The 22,642-nt window shown below is 51.4% G+C and overlaps 1 protein-coding gene across 6 annotated transcripts in view; it reads left to right on the top strand.

Moving 5' to 3' along the window:
* The first annotated feature begins 22,118 nt into the window (after positions 1 to 22,118).
* The window catches only part of LOC105104496 (plasma membrane calcium-transporting ATPase 4), a 94,466-nt gene continuing 93,942 nt past the window's right edge, over positions 22,119 to 22,642 (top strand). For 3 of the 6 annotated variants that reach the window (XM_064477043.1, XM_064477041.1, XM_064477040.1), the window contains exon 1: positions 22,119 to 22,525. The gene's annotated coding sequence lies outside the window, so the exon portion shown is untranslated. The remainder of the gene's footprint in view (positions 22,526 to 22,642) is intronic. The other 3 variants (XM_064477039.1, XM_064477042.1, XM_064477038.1) reach the window with 1 other exon arrangement.

Here is a 22,642-nt window from a genome sequence, read left to right as displayed (position 1 = left end):
AGTCCCTGCAGCCAGCCCTTTCAGCCTCTCCTCCCTAGCCGCTGCTCGCTTGCCCACCCATACTTCCCTCCCAAGCGGCAGGAGCAGGACTACCATAGGCCCATCACGTTCCTTTGAAACTCCTGGCTGATCCTGTTTTGGACAGGCCTGACTTGAGGCCCATCTACCAGTCTCCACAAGTGTTTGTATCAAAACCATCTAAAAACCAAAAAAAAGACTGCCTCAGGCAACTTTCCAGCTTCCTCACTAACACAGGGCTTCTACCGTATAATTTGACCGTCACAGGTGCATCTCCATCCTACAGGGGAAGAAATTGAGGCTTCGGGAGTGGAAAGAGGGGCCTGGAGCTCACAGTTTGGACAGAGATCTTCTGAGTCCAGTCTGCCAGGTCCCCCCTCTGCCTCTCTCCCCATCTGATGGGGCCTCGCCAGAGCGCAACTGCCAGAAAGGCACCACTGCCTTTGGACTGGAAAGAAAAATCTTTGAGATGTGGGCAACTGAAAACTTCCTTGCAAAAAAAAAAATAGACAGATATAGTGAGATGGTCTTCAAGTTGGAGCAGGGCTGGGGTTGCCCTCCGGGTTCCTGGCCAGCGGCACACTGCGGGGCCCTGCAGTGCCTGGTGGAAGCAACTCAGCCCCAGCAAAAGGGCGCTGCTGAGCCAACGCTTCCCGCCTGATGGGCTCCATACTTCCTCCCCGGAGACTCCGCAGCAGCACAGGCTCACTCAGGGATGCCCTGACACCTTCAAGAGTCGGTGAGGTGTCCTTACTCCCGACCAGGCAGGAGCAGCACCCAGGTGCCTCCTCCTCCTGGTTCCTCCACAGACAGGCGTTCCAAGTGCACGCCTGCGCCCTCCCGTGTCATTCCCACAGCAGAAGCCATGAGGAAGGAGAATCCCTCTTCACACACGTGTCCCCTGGGATTCAGTGAGGCTCCGTGACTTGTCTAAAGACTCAGAGCTAATAAATGTCCGCATGCAGATCCAAATCCAGGCTTTTCCTAAGCCAGTACCAACCACCTCTCGTCACCAAACCGCTTCCATAAGCTGTCTTCTCCGCTTCCCAGCTCATTGAGACTGCAGCTCGCCTCAGTCAGAGCCATCTATTTTTCATTTTATTTCTTTATTTTTAATAGGTCATATATTCAAAAAGTCCAAAACTTATGCTACAAAAGAATATACTATGAAGGGGAGAGGATATGGCTCATGGGCTTAACATGCGTGAGGTCCTGGGTTCAGTCCCCAGCACCTCCTCTAAAACACAGTGATAAGTAAATCAACCTAATTACCTGCTCTCCCAAGGAAATTAATTAAAAAATTTTAATTAAAAAAATACCGTGAAAAGTCTTCCTTCCATTCTTGATCCCCAAACATGTAGTTACTCTTCCCAGAAGCAACCACCGTTATGTTTTCTGTATGTCCTTCCATGTAAACATCAGGCAAAAGAAGTAATTACATATAAATATTTCCCCCCACCCTTGTTAAACAAATGACAGCATATTATACACATCGCTCTGTGCTTGCGTTTTTTCCCTCAGCAACGTGCTCTGGGAATTATTCCGCACCCATACACAAGGTGTTCTCCGTTTCTCTCGATGACTCACGGGTATGCCATTGTCTACAAATCCACTCAACCAGTCGCCTATGATGGCCATTTGGGTCGTTTCCAATCCTTTGCTATGAAGAAGCTTGTTACAGTGAGCAACTCTGGATGCAGTGTCGTTGGGCTCCTGTGCACGGTCATCTGGAGGATAAATTCCTAGACGTGAAATTGCTAAGTAAGCAGGCTCTGGAATCAAACATTCCCAGCAGGAAGCAGAATAGAACGGTGCAGAGCAGACTGACAGCTTTCACCCTGGCTCTGGCACTTTCCAGCTGCATAACCTTCAGCAAACTACGTGATCTCACTAATCTTTGGTTTCCTAGTCTATTAAAATATTTGCCTCCTTGTAGGGTAGCTGTGGGGGTGGGGGGGTTCAAGCAAAAGGTAATGTACTTAAAGGGCCTGGCACAGAGCCTGGGTCATGGAGGTACGTTGGAGACAGATGGAGCCATGATCATTCCCCTGTTCCTCTGTCCTGGGAAAGAGCTCCCCCGCTGACCTGTGCCTCTGGCCTTCTCTACCCGCTCCTCTACGGATTTAGTGTGCTCCCAGTGCCTCCTTGCGCCATCCGCCTGCCATCCCAGGTCCTTGTGTAGTTCAGTGTGTCTCTTGTCCATCAGATAAAACAGACGCCCTCTTCTTCTTTCTGAAACACCCTCTCCACCTGCCAGAGGTCCTGGCACACAGTAGAAGCTGGGAAAAGGGCTACTGAACTGAAATCAGCTCTGGAAAGTACTCCTCACCGTGCAAACTCCCAGATTCTTGGTCCTTTAGCAAAGAGAGGCAGGCGTCACCTCTCGCCAACCAGCCAGCCCCCGTCTCAGGCTCACTGAGGTTCCGTCATTAAGAAAGCCTTTTGATTGTGTGAAATTTAAAATCCCCCGCTGTTCCTGCACCCCCAGCCCCCACCCCCACCGGAGCCTGGTATAAAGTATTCAGAGAGTCCCCCTCTGGGAAGAGGGTGGAGAATCCTTTTCCATCCCTGTCCGTCCCCTCCCTCGCGTGTCCCCGTTTGGACTGCACACCACGGGGCGATCATCGCTAGGGACCGTTGCCCGGAGAGCGTAGGGAAGTGGGAGGAAATCATTTCAATTTCTCTCTGGGAGCATGAATGCTTTTTTAATTGCTCTCAAAGGCGGCTCCTTGGGAATGTATTATTGATAGCGATAGAAACGAAAGAGGGGGGAAAAGCAGCAAGCTCGCCTGTGCTGGCTCCCTGCCCTCCCACCTACACTCTTCCCGGGCGGAGCCTTCCCTCTCTTCCCCGCTCTCAAGCCTCCCTCTCCCCGCATCCTCTCCCCTCCCCTTCTCTCCTGGCACCTGCCTTCTCCCTTTGTTTCCCCCATTGTTCCTGCCTCCCAGCTTCCCCCTCAGTCTGTCCCTCTGCCTGCCGTGCAGGAGCTCTGTGCCCTCCGTCGCCCTCACCCCGTCTATTCCCTGAGCCTGTCTCCCTGGGTCTGCACCCTCACCTCTTGCTTCTCCTTACCTAGTCCCCTCGGCCCACATCTTCATCCTAAGTTCCTGCTGTTTGGCCATTGCATTGTTCTCTCTCCTCCCTTCCCTTCCCATTCCAGCTCTTCTAACCATCACCCCCTCATTTCCCCTTAGCCCCTCATTCTCTCCCTTTTCTGCGTGGGCTCCTTTTCGGGGGAGTCTTGCACCCTTAGTTATTCTCTCCGACAAGGAGGAAGGCTGGACTGTCATGTGATGCTTCCTGACCGCCAAACCTAGGATATGAAAATTTTTATCTCCACCCTCCTTTTGTACCTACGCCTCTACCCCTTCCCCAGATTCCCAGCCGTTAAGCTTTGGTTTGTGCCAACAGGTCCAGTGAACTTCCGTCTATCCTGCTGGCTGTGTTTGGGGCCAATGCTAGCAGAGCCAGGGTAAGCTGCCCCTGAGGATGCCAGGTCTAGACAAGACCGGAGCTTCATCCTTCACTCAAAGAGTATCTCCCATCCTTTGCCATCATTGGGTTCTCCCTGCATTAGGTCTGGGTTTCACCTCTGCTTTAACTGGAAGTTGCCCAGGGTTCTGGTGTGAGCTGGGCCCAGGCCCTCCAGCAAGAGCCTCCTGCGCCTTTAAGAAGCACAAAGCCCGCAGGCACCACCAGCTGCTCCCCTCCCCCTGCCCCAGCTGGGGGGAGGGAGCCAAGATGGATACTCCCGCAGTGGCCCCTCCAGAGGAGCTCATAAATAATGGCTGATCTTCCCGAGGGGAACAGGGACCGTTCTGCTCCTGTGGAGCCTGGGAGAAGGGTGACAAGGCTAATTTATCTATCCCCTCCTGTGCTCACACACCAGCAAGAGAGCAGGCCACTTTTTTCCCTCTTCCCTTGCCCATTTCTTCCAGAATCTGTGGGGGAAAAAAGGGAATGGGTTGAGGAAGATGGGAGTTCCAGTCTTCTGCTTCCCAGCGCCCACCCTCCACCACCGCCCCAAACTGCAATTGGAGCAGCTCCATCCGCAGACTCAGAGCAGTCAACATAGCCATCTCCCTCCAGATCCCCCACACCCACCTTTCACCCCCCAGAGCCAGAGGCCTTGATCAGAGCCTGTCCCATGTCCCAAGGGGCCAGAGCTATAGACTTAAAAGCACTTTGTGAAAGCAAATCCAGCTGCATATCATGTTTGCATGGTTTTAGGGTTTAGACCAAAATGCAGTGGATTCCCCAAAGCTATCTGGCAGCCTCCCATCGTGCTTCTCCTCCAAGGTGCTGGGGCTTCAGCACCCTCTTCTCTCCCCCCAGAACCATCCCCCAGTGCTCTCCATGCCCTACCAGTCCAGCCAGCTCCCAGTGCCAGCTGGGCAGCTTCAGCTCAGCTGGTCTGCCCTCCCAAATTGTTCCCGCCTCCGTGCTCTGACCTTCCATTGCTTCGAGCTGCCTGTTACTCCCCAGCCTTGCCAGGCCCGGAGTTTGATGCAATGGGAGCCGATCTCTCCCAGGTGTCCCTGAGGCTGCACCCTCTCCCTGTGCTGTAGCACAGTCCCACCCCGCCAGGCCACCCTCGAGCCCGCAGCCAGCCACCTGAATGGCCCACCACCACCGCCGCGCCGCCACCATTACCCCCGCCCAAGGCCAAGGGCAGACTGGCTGGTACCCTAGGCCACCTTAAGCACTGCCTTGAGGTTAAGCTAATGCCGGGCCTGGCTCCTAATGAAGGTTTTTTTCCCTTTCTCTTTCTCTCAGACCACTGCTGCCTCCTTTCTTCCCCCCTCCTTTCTTCCCTCCTCCCATTCTCCTCTATGCTTCATCCCTCCCTCTCCTTAGTCCCTCCCCACCCTCCAAATCCACACCACATTCCCTCCTGTGACTATATTTAGCTCAGAGCTGGGGGCTTGGAAAGGCGCTGTGGGAGCTGGCATTGCGTCTTGAAGGGTCTGTCAGTGTTTCCATAAGAGGCTCAGCTGGGATGAGCTGATGCGTGAGCTGTCTCCTTTCCTTGCCCCACCGGGCCGGGCTGAGTGTAGTCAGTGCGTCGGAGCGCTCTCCCCAGAGGTGGGCAAGCTCTTTGGGAGAGAAAGGAACTGCGGGTTAATTTCGAGGGCAGCGACCTGGTACCCAGGTGACCAAGCAAATGAGGACTCTGCCATGTTAGGGTTAGGACTTTCAGGAGCCTGAGGACTGAGCCCGTCCCAACCACAGAGCAAGCAGCTCTGGAGCTGTGACCCAGGGGGAGATGGCTCAAATGTCAACTGCTGTCGAGTCCGTCCTGTGCGCCCAGACCTCACTGTGTGTAAACATCACCCATTCATTTACTCCTGAGGGCTGGGAGACTGCCTGGAGGGAGAGGTAGGCCCACATCTGATGGCCCTTTTACAGATGTGGAAATCAAGACCCGGAGGGGGACATGATCTGCCCAAGGTCAGCTAATTACTTCATCCCTTCCCTCACTCCTTCGTCAGTTACCTAGTAAGCGCCTATGACATACAGCCATTGTATAATATACTGGGCATTCTCAGTGGCAAAGCCAGAACCCAGGGCCAGGACACCCAGCCCTGTGAGTTCTCTACGATGAGACCACAGTGCGGCCTTCAGGCCAGAGTTGCTGGTTCAGCTGGCAAGTGGTGGTTGAGCGCGAGCAGTGACACAGCCCCATAGGGACCATCTCTAGTCCTTTGGCCTCTCCCCTCTCTGGCTTGAGAGGGGTCCCACCACAGTGTTTCTCTGGAAGGTGGGCAAAGAACGAGCGGAAAGAGAACCCGAGCCCGGGGGTAATTCACCTTTCTAAGCCCACCACAAAAGCCATACTGACCACCCCAGGGAAGCTGGTGGTTCCCCCAGGGCTTGGGATCAGGAGTCCTGACTCAGTCCAGGGCAGGGCTTCAGCAAATGAGATGGGGAGCGGGGGCAGTCCCATTCCATCCATTCCTCCACTTCTCTGGGACAAAGCAACTTACCTCCCAGCCTCAAGGCTGCACCTACTTCTTCCTCCTTGGCGGGAACATTGTGGTTTATAACGTGAGATCGTGAGATCACGTGGCTGGGTTAAAGGGTGGGGGAGCAGGGAAGGTTGTGCTGCAGATGTAAACAGGACCATGTGGTGTGTCGCCTGAGTAGCTGTAAAGTTTTTGTTAAGTCTCATCCATCCAGTCTCTCGGCCTGATTTACTGGACACCAAACAGACAAGTGATGATACGTCCATTTCTCCTCTTTCCCTTGCTTCTTTCTCTTCCCTAGATCTGCAAGGAACGGGGAGACTTTTTAGAGACCATTTCTCCCACGCATCCTCCTCTGGGAAGAGGCACGCTCACTCCCCACGCAGATGGACTGATGTCCCTGTAGATCACACGTGCTGCCCAGAAGCTTTTTCTACCCCCTGTATGCTTTATTTATTTATTCATTTTATTTATTGAGGTATACTCAGTTACGATGTGTCAGTTTCTGGTGATCAGCATAATGTTTCAGTCATACAAACATATACATATATTCGTTTTTCATGTTCTTTTTCATTATACATTACTACAAGATATTGAGTATAGTTCCTTGTGCTATACAGAAGAAATTTGTTTTTTAATCTATTTCTACAACTTTTTTTTTAATTGAAGTATAGTCAGTTTACAATGTTGTGTCAATTTCTTGTGTACAACACAATGCTTCAGTCACACATTAATATACATATATTCATTTTCATATTCTTTTTCACCAAAAGCTACTACAAGATACTGAATATAGTTCTCTGTGCTATACTTTATATATAGTAGTTAATGTTTGCAAATCTCGAACTCCTGGGTTATCCAGAAGCTTTTATGTGTTGCACCTGGAGGCCTCCAGCATCATCGAGCCTGCCTCCCCTGACTCTTCTGTTTCTCCTCTTTGCTGTCCTATTTTTCGTGTATTTTCTCATCCTCAAGGCTCTGGGACAGAGCTGCGGACTTGGAGTCAGAGGACCTCATTTTGAATTCCAGCTCTATTGCTCACAGTGGAATGACCATATCCTTAAATTCTTTGAGCCTCAGTTTCTTCCTCTATAAAATGAGAGTAATAACACCCAGCGGCTGTGAGGATCAAATGAGGTAATGACGGGAAGCAGCTTTGTTTAAGCTGTAAACTGCCATACTCATGGGAAGGCTTGCCATTAACTCCCCCTGCTCATTGGACACCACAGACAGAAGGGCTGAGAAGGCGGCAGGACTCCAGGTCAAGCCTGGGGACCCTGCGTTTGAATCATAACTCTTCCCTCTGGCTTTCCAGGCGACCGTGGGAAAGCCGTGGAACCTCTGAGCCTCAGTTTCCCCATTAGTAAAGGAGGAGTCATTAGACTCCTTTGTATCCTCCAGCTGAGGAGGTGAGTTGCTCGTAAACAGTGTTGCTCACTATTTCGGAGACCCTTCTGAGCTCCGCGCTGCCAATTACAGTTTATTGAGCACCCATCAGGCAGTCCCTGTGTTGGATAAATCGAACTTTCAAGGGCTAGGCTCTGCCCAGGAAGAGCAGCCAACCAGGCCCAGCCCTGCCAGAAAGAGCAGGGCACCTTCTCACCACACACGTGCCTCTGCTCCTGGACGAACTGGCCTGAGGAGAAATGACAACTGGGTCCCACCCTTGGCAGGCCGAGAGCCAGCAAGACCCTCAATGATCAGAAAGAAGGAAGGGTGCCCCGTCATGTCCGGTCTACTCGGCTGCTGAGAGCTCCTGATCTCCCTCTCCCAACGTCCCTTGCAGCCATCCCTCCTTTCCACTTCCTGGAGGGGTCTCCAGGTGGCCCTGTTGCAGTAACCGCCTAACTGGTCCTCACAACTCTGGCCTCGCTTCTCTCCCCTCCATCCCACTCCCTACTGTCGAATCAGTCTTCCTAAAATACCCCTCGGTTTCCTGCGAAGCACCTTCAGTGACTCCCCAGTGCCTGAAGGATCAAGTTCAAGCTGGATGAAGCCTGACACAGACAGAAAAGCAGCTTCAGAACCAAGAGAATCCTGGCTCTGGCCTGGATGGGCAGGTCGCTGCGACCTCTCTGAGTGTCAGTTTCCTCAACTGCAAGATGAGGCCAATAGCACCGATATTCTACTTCTGAGATTCAACTTTAAAATACATGACACACATATAAGGCAGAAAGAGAGGGTACAGCTCAAGTGGTAGAGTGCATGCTTAACATGCACGAGGCCCTGGGTTCAATGCCCAGCACCTCCTCTAAAAATAAAGATGTAAATAAACCTAATTACCTCCCTCCTCAAAAAAAAAAAATATATATATATATATATACGTATGTATAAAAGGCACAGTGCCTAGTCCGTGGAAGTCATTCGATGTACATTCACCTCCTCTGCTTTCTTCAGTATCACTTGCCTCCACATCTCCACGCAGGTAAGACATGCACCTAATTGCACACCCACCCTGGCACTTCTGGGAGATCGACGCTGACGACCAATACATCACATTTATCAGGGCCAGGAGGGGCACTGCGTAGAAGAGAAAGGGCTTTGGGATGAGGAGCAGGCTTCTGACCCATCAGCCTTAAGGCTGCTTCAGACAAAAAGGGAAGACAAAGTCTGCCCCGAGTACCGTGAGCCTGCGAAACTCCGGAGAGGCAGGAAACACCCGGAGCCAAGAACACCTGTTCCTGATGTGTGAGAGAGGCTTTCTTAGGTAACTGAGCCCATCCCTTAAATGACCTTGGCTCGGCCTCGGGAAACCTGGTCCACGTTCTTTCAAAGAAATAACTCTAAAAACCAAAAACCAAAACAAACAGAAAACTCCAAACAAACCAAAACACAGGCATCATTAGTGGCAGAACTGCTGCTCCAGCAGCTGAGGGCCCTCAGGAGCACGGGGCCGCGGGGCCAGTGGGCGCGGCTACAGCAAGATGACTTCATTTACCCGGTATCAAAAACCACAACATCTGCCAAGAAAGAGTATGAGTCACCTGGACCCACAGGAAAGAGGGCTGGGGTGGGGTGCGGTGGGCAACAGGACAGGGTGAGAGAAGCAAGTATTTTGAGGACACGCAGGTTCAAATCCTGACGCAGCTCTGGGGCCTCAAATTCTTTGAGCTTCCTTCTCTTTGAAAGCAGGAGATAATCTAAATGCCATTGCGTAGCGTTGTTTGGGGGATTAAATGAGTTTATCTGTGTCAAAGACTTTAGCAATAAATGTCACTTATTTTGACAGGCAAGCTCCTAATTTTTCCCCAAAGCTGGAGAAAGAAGAGTCACATTCTCTCCTCATCTTCCACTGGCCCTGACAACAACTCATGGCTTCAGTTAGAAGGACCACAACCCTGACATTCTTCAGAGGGGTGGTCCCCCGGAGCTCGGGACTCCCTGAGTTCCAGCCACTCCCTGGAAGTTCAGACCCACCTGATCCAGATCCTTAAAAACTTCAGGACCTACATCAACTCCTGATGGACTTGCCCCGACAATCCCAGCGCCCAGTCCATCTTGCCATCCTCGGAATACCCAGAGCACTTACCTTCTGATTCAACCAACAGCAAAACGCAGACCCTTCAGGGACATTCTTGGGTCATTCAGGTCTCATTTCATTATGCTGTTGGGTAATTTTCACAAGTGTAAATTTTTAAACCCAACTACACCAGTCGCCTTCTCACAGCTCTTCCTGCAGCCATAGCAAAACCAGGCACACACTTGACGCTAAAGCGGTTTTGAGTAAGTGAAATGAGCTAAGCTTAGTGAGGACACTAGGCTAATGGGACTAGGGCTTCGGGTCCAGGCCAAAGACGGCTCTCACAGTCCAGGCCGCTCAGGCTGCTCTGTCCTGCTGGTCAATCAGGGATGGGATGAGTGAATGAACCTCCCACCACCTCCCACCACTGCAGCCAGAACCAAGGCACGTGCCCTGCAGGGGGCGCCCAGAGCCTCCTCCTCCTCCACCTTACTGCCTTCCGTGATCTGATCTAGTTCAAGGTGACGGAGACCTTGCAGGACAGGAAATAGCTAGATGGAACCAGACAACGCAGACACTGCGGCACAGATTGGGGCTGGAGAAAAGCTCAGGCGGGCCAGAACTAGACAGCCCCAAAGAGCAAGCGTCTCTGTGCTAACGTGAAAGTAGACGGTGCTCGTAAAGTAACAGGGCAGAGCAGCGGGTAACGCAGGGGGCCAGCCAATTATCTGGAGTCCGTGATGGGGGTGGCCACTGGGAGAGCAGTTCAAATACAGAAGGACCCCAGCCAAGGTAGCATCCAGGACTGGGGAGGCACCTGCGGACTGGGCCACGGCCAAGCTGAAGACAGAAAGACATTGAGTCTTGTCCGATTGAAAAGGGCTCCCAGAGGGAACACAGGGCCCTGGTGAGCATGGCTGCCTCGTTAGTCCTAGGCTGCGGAGGTAATTCATACAAGTGCTGCTTCTCTCAATGGTAATTCAGAAACTGGATCTGGCCAGAAGCCGAGATGGGTGCAGGGACCTGGGAAGACAGAGGGAGGGGTCAAACAGAGGGGGTGACAGACAAAGCCGTCTGCAACCCACCGGAGTCCCGGTAGTTTTCGGCACTGTAACACTATCTTGTGTGTGGAGCAATCCCCTGCTCGGGTGACCTGTCTGAAACTTGACGTTTAGATTTCATACCAATACTTGCAAAACCCCATGTCCCTTTGTTCTTGTGGGTAAGATCACCCCCAGCTGATTCCCAGGATGGTGGGGCCATGGATGGGAAAGGATAGAACTCCAGATATTGTGGAGCTTTGAGGCAAAGAAGACAGTGACCTCAGTCTCAGGAATCAGAAGGTGCAGGGTGGACAGGGTGTCAGGGGGCTGTACAATTGCCCACTGACTGATGGCTGCCCCCTCACCCGCTCACAGTAACCTAACATCCTTAGGGCCGTTCCTGGGATTCAGTGCAGCCAGGGCCACCCCAAATGGAGGGCTTTTCTGAGCCCTTCCATGGCCTCACCCACCCAGTCAGGACAGTGCTGCCTGGAGGCTCGCCCCTTCCACACTCTAACAGGCTTACCCTGATGAAGTCAGGTTAAACCATACTCCAGGGACAACCCTGTAGGGGCTAAAGATCAAAGTACAGCAGGAGATGAAGGAGGAAGGAGAATTCACTCCTGTTCCCTGGGGCTAGTGGGGAGAGGCAACATTTTTTAAAATGAATATAGGCCTCAGGTCTAATATCAGTCAGGAGTTTTTCCATTACACTGGGGAAAAAAACCCAATTATACCTGGCTTGAGCAAAATCCCTGAGGGAATCAGGAGTGGCTGCAGACAGAGATCTCACCAGGCCGTAGTCATCTCGCAGCTGGACTTTCTATGTTGGCTCCACTCGCCAGTGGGCATTGGCAAGACGGCCCCAACAACTCCAGGTGTTAACCCTACTAGCTTCAATTCTTCTGGAAGGGATTTCGACCAAAGTCTCAGAATTGAATCTCATCACCTGGTTTGGGTTACAATACCCACTCCTGGCGTCAAGAGTGGGGTCAGCTGCTCCCAGGCTGCAAGATCTGAGCGTGGGGGAGCGGTGGTTTTTCAAAGAAAAATCAAAATGCTGTTACCAGAAGCAGGCAAAGGTACAAAGGACCACTACACACTCTTGTCTTGAATCAGTGGGTCAAGTTTCTTAACACGAAGACACCAACTTAACCAGGGAAGTATGTGTCAGGGTTAGGTGAGGCATTTAAATGCAGTGGATGACATTAGGAACTTCTGACACCTCCTGGGCCCCCCAAGAGCCAGAGTCATTCTCACCCACCTTTGTTTCTTCAGTCTTGAGACAGAAGTCAGCGCAGTTGACTCGAATGCCTCCAAGGCATTTTTAAAAACTGTGAGTTCAAGAAAAAAAAAATGAAAAATGTTTAGCAAAAATTTCATCTGTCCTGGGAGTCCAAAATGGCAGAAACCACTTGTAAAATTCCAATTTTCACGATTCAGGGGGATCTGATGACTTCGAACTGAGAGGGTGGTGAGGAAAGCCAAGGTGACTTCGGTGCCCAGGCACAGGAGGTTTTGCTTCCTGTGTGACAGGAGTAGGTAAGAGCCATACCCCTGGCCGTAGGCTGGGTTGGAAGAATGGGAACAGGGGGGAGGGAACTGGAAACGTGGCCGAGGTAGGTGGTGTGTAAGGGAGCCCACGCCAACCTGTCCTGAGTGTCAGCGACCACAGACTCGTCAGCTCGCTCACCGGGCTTGAGTTTGTCCACCAAGAGGCCAGACCCAGTAATGAACTATTTTGTGAACTCAAAACTTCTGAGTAAATGTTCAGAGAGGGCAGGCAGAGGCAGATGGATAGAGATGGAGGAAAGTCAGAAGTCCAGGAGCCATGGACCCCAGGCTTTGGAAGAGAAAATATGGCCTTTAGAATGAGGAAACTACGCTTGAAACCTTGTAGGGCCACATACCAGCTGTGTGAACTTGGATTCCTTACTGAACCTGTCTGACCTTCAGTTTCCTCCTTAATAAAAATGGAGATGAGGATACTAACCCTTCAAGTTGTCACAGATGCAAATGCAATAGCCTAACTAGAACCTTTCTCACGGAACCTGGAACTTCAGATGTGTATGATCAGCAGTGCGCATAGACACCACCCAAGACTTCCTATTTCAAACGCTTTTGAGCATTTCAACATTTGCTCAGCCGCAGGCAGCCTCAGAAACATGAGGGAAGAAGCGGGTGAGTTCCCAGAGGAAGGATCATTGACCCTACTCTTCAATTCCTTGCTTAGTATCTGTGTCTTCCAAAGAGGTCAGAGACCAATGGCCCTGTTCCCAAGCTCGGCAAAATCCCAATTAGCCTAGACCAGACCGATGGCATGTTGTTCCTCCTTAAAAATCTCCAGGTGGCAGACTTCTCGGCCGATCTTCCTCTGGAGTCTGCTAGTTAGTTAGGATGCTGTTTCTTGTGACTAACGCCAAACCCTCCAGCACCAATCATGTATTCATTCAACTGTTGATTCATTATTACTCTAATAAGTTCTTGGGCACACATTGACCATGCCGGCTGCTGGAAGTACAAAAGAAGTACAAAAATGAGCAAGACGGTTTGCCCTCGAGGAGCCTGGAGTCTAGTGGGAAGGAGACATATCCATAGACAGTCATCGTAGTGCACAGCAAGCACCTTAACAGAAGTCATCTCTGAACATTTTGGAACCCCTAAGGGGCACCTAACCTGAGTTTGGGAGAGGGAACTCAGGGAAGGCTTCCCAGCGGAAGTGACACTTGAACTGCATCTTGAGGAACTGCTGAGCGAGTAGATGTGAACAACAGTTATTTTCGGAACAATTTCTCAGCCTTTATCACACGAGAAGCCTGGCAGGTTGGGCTGATCATCGCATGGAGATGCCATCATGTTGACTGCACTGGGGTAATTGCCAAGCAGAAGTTACAGCCCACCTCCTGGGACGCCAGGTGATGCCAGCTTGGGCACCACGGCCTCTTGTTGTGAAAGATGTGCTGAGGTCCTAGAAGCAGGTGGTCCCGTCGAACTGCATCACTGGATGGGGTGGATGCAGGAACGGAGGCCTGGTCCTCACAGAGACTGGGAGTACTGGCCTGTTTAGGAAGAGTGTGGAACCATCTTTTTCTCTTGATGCAGAATCTGCTCGACTGGACAGTGGTGACAAGGACCCTCCAGCCTGGAATGTGGAAGGGAAGAAACAGATGACCTCTGGAGACCCCCTCTTACCAGAGGAGCTCATCATTTCAGAACTTGGCACTGTATTTCTGACTTATCCCCAGGATCTTGGATCAAGGTGCTGCCATTTGTCCTTCCCTCAGACTAATCAGCCAGGTTTCCCACCTCCCAGGGGAGGCATCTATGCTTTCCACTCGCATACTCCCATGTCACACAGATGCAGGGAGCCCACGGAGGCCTACTGAAGTTGAGCACTTGGCAGAAGGCCACCCAGGGCACCAAAAATAGAACGCTGTCTGTGGCCACTCGTATTGATCAGGTGAGCCACGCCCTCCACACAGCCAGCGGAGAAAGCCAGATTTCACTGCCTCCGTTTTCTCTGCGCCCCGCAACCACCAAATCCCAGAAGACACTAAGAAGAGAAACGAAGCCAGACTGGAGGCAGGGGCGGAGGCCATCCCTCTTTGCCTGCCCTTGGCTCCGAGGATGCTCTGTCTCTCACCCTCACTCTCGGCAGCAGGAGATGAAGGTGCCTCTAAGGTAGAACTTCAGACGCAAATGTCAGTGCGGGAGGGGCTGCTGGGGAAGACTCAGCAAAAGTCTTAAACCACCCCCCACGCCAGTTCTGGTCCTCTTTCTGTTTCTGGCGGGTGCCTGTCAGAATCTGAATGAGAAGGATTCAGCAGAGACCTTCTGAAGCATTTCCTTACTGCTAACAGATAAAAGAGGAAAATGTGAATGCCGGAGGCAGCGGGGTCTCCTTCTGGGGGGGGGGGTGTTGAGGAGGAGGGCTCTCTCCCTGCCTAGCGGCACACAAGCTTGCTTCCAGGCAGGGCCATGGACCAAGACACTACCCAAGAGCACAGAGCGCAGCTCCTTTAGGGTTTCGGCCAGGACCCCAAGGGCTCAGGAGCTGGGTGGGGCAGACAGTGGTCAGGTGGTGATGCCACTCCAGCTGCCATGACCCTCCCTTCGCTTTGGGGTCTGCCCTCCATCTGCCTACCCCCCTCCCCCATCCCTTCCCACGCCCACGTTGAATACAGAGAGGAGGCGTCTCCTTCCCTGTCCCTTCTTTCTTGACTAGGAGCCTTTGCAGTGGGCACAGAAATGCTCCCCATCCTCAGTTCCTGCTTAAATAATGGGAGAGACTGAAGGTCACCAGATCTCCCAAGTACACGAGCACACAGCCTGGGCCGCCCCTGCGGAACAAATTCGACTCTCGGTTTCCATGAGGGCCCACCACCTGAGAAACAGTGAAGGAGGGGGGATTTCTGGAATCCCGGATGCAGCGTCAGCTTGAGGACAGACCAGAAAGGCTAGAATTCAGTTCCTGGAATGGAGGCAGATTCCACGGCTGCCTCCTCCCCTGCAGCCCTTCCTAGCCAGGGCCGCTCTCCCCAGTAATCCCCAAGTCCGTTAAAGCCCGAGGAACTGGCCGAAGGTGCGCAAGCCGAGAAAGCCTGTCAACGCAAGGTGCGGGAGAAGAGCCTTGGGCCAGCAGTCTGAGGACCTCAGTCCCGTCCTGCCGCGCAAACTGCGTGATCCCAAGCAAGCCTGTCTGAGCGTCGGTCCCCCAACTGTAAAATGGGAATAATAACTCATAACCCCCTTCCCCTTACCCTATAGGACTCTTGCAAAGATCAAATTATTCTGTGCAGGAAAAGTATTTTGTAAACTACAAAGTACTGTGCAAACACAGAAGAATTATAAATGGCTCTGAGCAGAGGACCTGTGAGATGCCTTCCCGTCTGGCGTGGGGACCAGAAAACATCCTTCCAATTGCCTCTTCTTTGGTCTTCATTTGAAACTTAATGAGCACTTTAGGTATTGCTGACACTCCAATTAGGTTTAAAAATTAAATTTGAAAGTCACCACTTGTTCCCTTCTTTCCACACTCACTTCCTCAGCTCTGTTGAGCACAACCATTAGCCAAAAACTATTTAAAATAAGTGGCACTAATTTGATGTAGACTGAAACAAATGAAAGACAAATATTTCAGTAGAAAAACCAATCACGAACCAAACCTGAGTTAAAAAAACAAACAAACTAGTTATTGAGTTCAAAGTGAAGTTAAAACCAAACCACTACAGGTTCCAAAGCAATTGAACCAGAATGAAATTGGGAGAACGAAATACACTCCCAAGTGAGTCTAACTGATTCTGCAGATCATCGAAGGCCCTGGATCCCAAAAGGGCTTCTGGCCTTGGCTTCCCCATGTCAGATTCTGCACTCCTTCATTTAATAGGACGCCCCAGATGTCCCAGATGTGCTAAGTCACCAGGGATGCAAAGATGAGGAAGGACAACCCCTTCCTTCCAGGAGCCGATGGCTCAACACAGAGGCTTTTCCTACCCAAACGTGCTCCCAGTGCCTGGTTTAAATATCTCCCCACTTGAAATCCTCTTCTGCCTGAGATCACAGAGCAAGATGCAACTCTCAGCACCATCACTAAGACTTGTTATTGCTAGATTCAGAATATGAAACCGGTAATATAACAAAACAGCAAAAACTCAACACGAAAAACGTTGAGCCTCAAAGACCTCTGTGGTGGCAGAGACAGGAGATGCTCTCTGACCAGCTCCTCCCAGCCAGCAGAGATGGCATCCTTTGCTTTCATTCAGCATCGCACCCTTGCAGATTCAGACAGGCTTTCTCATGATCTCAGTAAAGGTTGTCCCCTTCGGTCTCCTCCACAGGAATCCCAGGAAGTGGGAAAAAAAAATGAAACAGTTGCTCCTTGAGCGCAGATGACCACCCACATGCAGCAAGAGGGTGAGCTGGAAGCCAGGTCTCCTGTGGAGGGCCCAGCAAGTTTCCTGCAGTGGGAAAACAGCCCCGGTGGTGCTGCTGCTTCTGCTGCCAAGACAGCTGTTGCAATTTGCTCATCTCTCACACCAACACAGCCAGAGCAAGCCATCCCTTCCTCCTCCTTGGACCCTCCAAACTGAAAACACTATTGCCCTCCAGGACAGAGTCCTCCCTACCTGGTTCCTGAAACAACCGTCATCACCGACTTGAGAGTGAGCTGTTTGAGTGGAGATGAGCTTGTCTGGAGGGGGAGCCTTGGCTGTGTTTTTATCTGGTTGCAGCATTGTTTCATCTTCTATCATCTTGGCCCAGGCCAATTCCACGAATCTGTCTTGATAGCTCTGACCACCCCACCCTCCAGCGCCAAATCCCTATAGGCACTCTTGGCCTCCACCTTTTGGGACCAGCCTGCAGCCAAATTAGCTCCCCAAGCTCTGTCTTCCTGGGTCTAATGGATTTCTCCCTATCAGTAGCCTTGTCTTGGATTATGTATAAGGACTGACAAAGGGCATGGGGACAGACGTTGCTTGGATACATGCCTCTGTCTACCTTGCCTTCAGCCATCGCCAGAATTGTTTTTTGGGGGTGGGGTGGGGGTGGGGGTGGGAAGAGCGACAGTGGGAAGAATTTCAAAGGCCAGCAGGAGTCCCACCAAATCCAAGAAGCCTTCCCCAAGGGCTCCAGCCCATCTTCAGCATCACTAGACTTTCACTGGATTTTCCATCTGGATCCAAGTCTTAGACTTAATCACGCATTTTTTGTTTTGTGATCTGTTTTATGTGTTTTTACAACCAGCGCAGAAGCTTCCGGGAGACGGGGACTCTGCTATGTATAACTGCGTTATATAAAATTGCCCAGGGGTGCGCTGGGCCCGGATTATCCCTGCCTGCCACCTAGGTTTCCAATCTGCCTGACCCACGGCTGCTGCAGCCACCTTGCCAAACAGAGACCTGACGAGGCCACTCAGGGCTCTCGGTAGCCCAGGCCCCACCTGCCTCCCAGCCTCCCCTCTCTAGTCCGTCTGCCTCCGTACCTTTGCGCACGCCCTCCCAGCTCCACCCCACCCAGCCCCCAGCCAAGACAAGCGAAAGCTTACTCTTCAAAATTTTCCAAGTACCTCTGAATATAATCTCTTTTCTAGAGCCTTCTAATATTTTTGTCAAAAACAATCAATCACCCCCTGGAATTCCCAGAGCAGTATTTTCATACTTCATCTTTCAACTTGCTATCAACACATAGCTACTTTCTTTAAACAATACTATCTAGCACAGAGTAAACCCTCAATAAACATGTTTAAAAGAATTACTGTAAGAGGGAGCGTATAGCTCAGCGATAGAGTGCGTGCTTAGCATGCATGAGGTCCTGGGTTCAGTTCCCAGTACCTCCATCAAGATAAATAAATAAACCTAATTACCACGCCCACACACAAAAAATATTCTTTTTTAAAAAAAATTAACAGCAACACTATTTATAATTGCCACAATATGGAAACATCCTAAGTGCACATCAATAGTTGAACAGATAATGGAGATGCAGTATGTGTGTGTGTGTATATATATATGAAACAACTCACCCATAAAAAAGAAGGATATTTTGCCATTTACGGCCCTTCATTCACTTTTTTTTTCACTTCAAAGACCAGAATTTTATAACTGGAAGAGACATTTCCATTACATCAAAAACAAAATACCTAGAAATAAACTTAACCAAGTTTATGTCAATAAACTAACCAAGGAGGTTATCTATACTCTGAAAACCGAAATGACACAAAGAAATGGAAAGATTTCTTGTGCTCTTGGATTGGAAGAATCAACACTATCAAAATGGCCACGCTACCCAAAGCAATCCAAAAAACAGACCACAGCACCTTCCATTGTGATTATTTATGCTATGGGTACCTCTTTTCCTCCCACTAAACTGGAAGCTTTATTAGCCCTGTACGCCCCAGCTGGGCCCAGCAGACGCTGAAACAGTAGACATTCAATAAATATGCGCCTAATTGAATAGGGAGTATTCAGTAACAAATAAAATGAATGAATGAAATTCACCAAAATGAGTGCACCTAAGTGGTAGGTACAGCTTCAAAGGTTTCTGTATTACTTAGTAAAAGTGACCAGAACCCTGAATTTAGTCTAGCTGGTGCTTTCATACTGAGTCACGTGACTAACTCATCCGTAGACACAGCAAGGGGACAGGAGTGGGTGAGGCACAGGTAACTCAGACGCTGCCCTGCCGGGACTCACGCTTTGGTTTTCCTCTCTGCCTCCCTCTGCATGTAAGCTTTGTTGTTTCCCGCTGGCAGGCTTCTTTCGTGTGGCCGGGCGTGGAGCCCCTGATACCTCCAGAGCCTCAGAGTGTCCACTGCTGGAAGGAATCAGATCTCATTTTCTCTCCAGGAAAGAATGTCATTGGCTCAGTTTGGGTCAGGTAGGGATGGGACCTCTAATAAAATGACATTTCCTCCCATATTAACAGTGAAGAGAAAGACCATCTTAAAAGCCTGGGTCTGAGCGTGGGGAGGATGGTTGCTGTTCTAGACAGACAAAGCAGGAGATACCCACAGTACAGAGGGGCACAACTTGCATTCAAGAAAGGTGGGGGAAGATGGCACAGGTGATTTGGGGAACTCAAGGTGGGGTTCTCAAGAGGCCAGAAGAATAGACTCTCTCAAACATCGAAGGGAGGGGCAAGGCTGACTGTATTTCCTTCAAGTAAGAGTTGGTGTGGGGGCGTGGGGACAGGGTCCACAATGATGGAATCCCTCCCAGGCTGACCTGCTCTGGGGCAGCCGTGACTCCTGGCTGAGGGGAGCCAGGCTAGAGCCAAAGGAGAGGATACGAGGATAGCAGGGATGAGAAGGAAAAAGGGTCTAGTTAGAGGCCAGTCAGCCAGCCATACACAACAGACCAACCAGGAACTCCCGATGCTGGAGGCAGTACCGTCCCTCTTAGCCGTGGTGGGGGAAGGGGCATGCCTCCACCCTCCACACTTGGAGGTTATTTCCTGGGTAGATTTAGTTTTATCCATTCTAGATGTCAAGCCAGCTGCTGGAAGAAACAAGGCACAAGATATCTGGAAACACAGGCACTGGGGGCTGGCTCAGCTAGGGAGACCAGGCTGTGGCCACTCCACCCCTCACATCCTCTTGCTTGTCTACAAGAGGGCTGGGGGGTTGCAAAGGGGGGAGGGTTCCTCTCCTCTCATCTCACAGCCCCCCACCAGTAATGGGGGGCACTGGACTCTAAGAGAAGGGCAGATCTACCCGTGGATCCGAGCCCTTCAGAGGCAGGACAGGTGGCACAGCCTCCATGGGCAGCGCCTCCCCTGCACAGCCTGCCTCCCTGAACCCAAGGAGTTTAAGGAGAGAATCTTGCCTTTCAGACACCAACAAGGCATCATTTCCCGGCCCCCCCAACTCCAGTGGCCAAAGTAGACTCCTCCTTTAACAGGATCGCACATCTGGCCTCAACTGTTACTCCCCCAGGACAAGTTTACGAAACAGTTAGGCAAGGCCACGAAACACAGACACTGCAGACAAGCTTAAAATACACTTTAATACATTTAAAGCACCATTTCGGAGACTGGCCTTCTCCTGATAAAGATGCAACTGACACTCACTGGGCGCTAAGATGTCAAGTTGTTGTAATCCGGCAGGAGCCTGATAAGCCATTAAATCTGAAGCTCTGTTCAGCTGATCCCTGTCCTTTTATTCCCCTGTCTTTCCCAACAATTGATCTGGGCTCCTGAAACTGACATTTTAATGGGAACTTCCAAACTCTAACAAGGTACCATCTCTATCCCAGCCATCAGTTCGTCCACTGAAATGCTCTGGGCAGTGGGGGGGGATGGACCAGGGGAGTTAAGGGAGAGGCAGGGAGTGAATGAGAACAAATCTCACGTTTGGTGCCCTCTAAATGCCAAGGAGAGTGAGACTTTCAATCCCAAGGAAGAAAGGAAGAAAGGACTGCATGGAAAACAATCCATGATGGCTTCCACAGAGGGTGACCCTAAACCCTCCTCTGCACCCCTGTAACCTTCAGCTGCGTGGGGCTGGGCTGGGCTGGGAGGAGAAGCACAAGGGCAGGCAGGGGTTTATTTGGGATTCGGTTCCCAAAACAGATGGCAGCAGGCGATCTCGAGCACCACATTAGGAAACTCTGAGCTCTGAGCCCAGCCCAACCACCCTAAAAAACTTTCTTTACTTTTGTCTGCTTAACTTTCCCTGGCTCAGAAATAGGACGTGGATGAGTTGTTGAGAAATAGCAGGACAGGAAAAAAAAGAGAGGAAAGAAAATACCCAAATGTTAGGAAATTGGGAAGGGTGCTCCTAAGCAGAGGGAAGCCAGACCCCAAGGGTCTAACTCACAGCTCTGTTTTACCACGTGCATGTGGTTCTTCATGGGGGGTAGGAAGGATGCATGGTAAAGGAGTGGTGTGAGGTGCTGGGTCAGGATGGGAGGGTCAAAGAGGTGTCTTCCCAAACTCCTGAAGCTGTGGTTGGTCCCTTCTAGCAGCACAGTTTACAACTCTAATCTGCGAGGTGTATGTTAACCGACTTTCCATTAGCCTATGAACACGAGTTTGTGTGTGAGTGTGTTGTGTGTGTGCGCGTGCGCGTGCACGGTGAGGTAGGTGTGGGAATGCATCAGTCAATGAAGACACGCAGGGTGAACCAGTTGATGGTGCATGTTTGCACTTGAAAGCCGTAAGGTTCTGCGCAAAATCTATGGGTGGCACTGTTGCACAATGCTGGTGGGTGTGTGGCTGCTGGGGTGTGGTTAACAGTTTATAGTCGGTGTATAAGTGTGCGTGGATGTCTGAGTGTGCGCGAATTAAAATGGAAAAGTGTTGGAGTTATGATATAAGTGCAGGAAAGTATACCAGATTTGGAGTCAATCTGACTTGGCCTGGAATCCTTGCGCTGTTGTTAAGGAGATGCGTAACCTTGGGCAAGTTACTGATCCTCAATTTCCTCATCTCTGAAATGAAGATAATAAATACCTTTCAAGATTGCCACGAGCATTGTATAAAGCTTTTTGTGTCACAGCCCACACATAGTAGGACTCAAAAGTAGGCAGCCCTCATCATGTGCTGTGGATGTGTCCCTGGTGGGTACAGAGGCAAGGGGGCGCTTGACCCCCGGGGACTGTGGGTGAAATCTGGGTGAGGACTGTGAACTAAGCTGTGTGTATAAGCAAGCTGCCCAGGGCGGATGCACCCAAAGCAACTCCTTCTCTTCCTCCAGTGAGCCCCCTATTCAGACAGGGGCGGGAGGGTGGCAGGAGATGGTACAAGTTTCCGCAGACACCTTGGGTTTCTGGGTCCTGGGTTTAAGCGAGTAAGAGGTTGAGAGGAGCTGCGGGAAACCAGCTGCCTGCAGAAGCTTCCTTTTCCCCTCCACCCAGCAACCGCTGAATACCGCCACCCGCATCCCCTCCCACCCCCACCCCCCACCCGACTTTCCTTTCAACGGTCAAGAGCAAGGGCGGGGAGGGAACCCCCGCAGAAAAGAGGATTCCTCTCCTTCTTTTCCCATTCCTCCTTAACAAACCAGGAAGCGGCCGCGGCTCGCCCTCGGGCCACCTTAACGGTGGAGTAATGGTCCGGCCCCCCGCCAAGCCCCACCCCCACCCCAGCCCTCGCTCCTCCCCCTTCTCCTCCCGCCCGGCGGAGCCCGTGTGCTGGAGCCCGGCCCGAGTTGGCGGGAGCCCTTGCCGTGAGGAGCATTTTCTTAAGAAAGCTCTGCTGTGGAGACCGTCTAAAGCCGGGAGTTGAAGGGGCGGGCTGGGGGGCACGAACCTCCTGGGGAATAAGCCCTCTGAGGAGAGCAAGGTCGGAGACAGCCGCCGGCTCCCCCGCGCCCGTTTCTTCAGGAGCCTGAGAGGTCCTTCCCTTTGGGAGGGCCGGGGGAGGAGACCCAGCCCACTCCCGGGCCGTAGCTGGGAAGGCAGGAGAGACCAGCCAGCATCTCCGGCGTGGTGGCCACACTGGGGAGACCGGTGGGTGGCCATCCCTACCCTACGCCTATCCACGCAAACCCGGAGGGAGAGTCCCGCGCGGAGAAGCCTGGATCTTTGCTGGAAGGAGAGGTAGGATTGCAGAGAATGAATTGAATCTTGATTTGCAAACTTAGTTTCTTTCTTTTCTCTCCATGGCTTCTGAAACTCCCTGAATTTGCTCTTCCCTAGCGTATTTCTTGGGACTGG

Source organism: Camelus dromedarius, chromosome 21 (assembly GCF_036321535.1).
Source record: "Camelus dromedarius isolate mCamDro1 chromosome 21, mCamDro1.pat, whole genome shotgun sequence".
NCBI lineage: Eukaryota > Metazoa > Chordata > Mammalia > Artiodactyla > Camelidae > Camelus > Camelus dromedarius.
The sequence above is the reverse complement of the archived record's forward strand: the minus strand, read 5'-3'. Positions and strand labels throughout refer to the sequence as shown.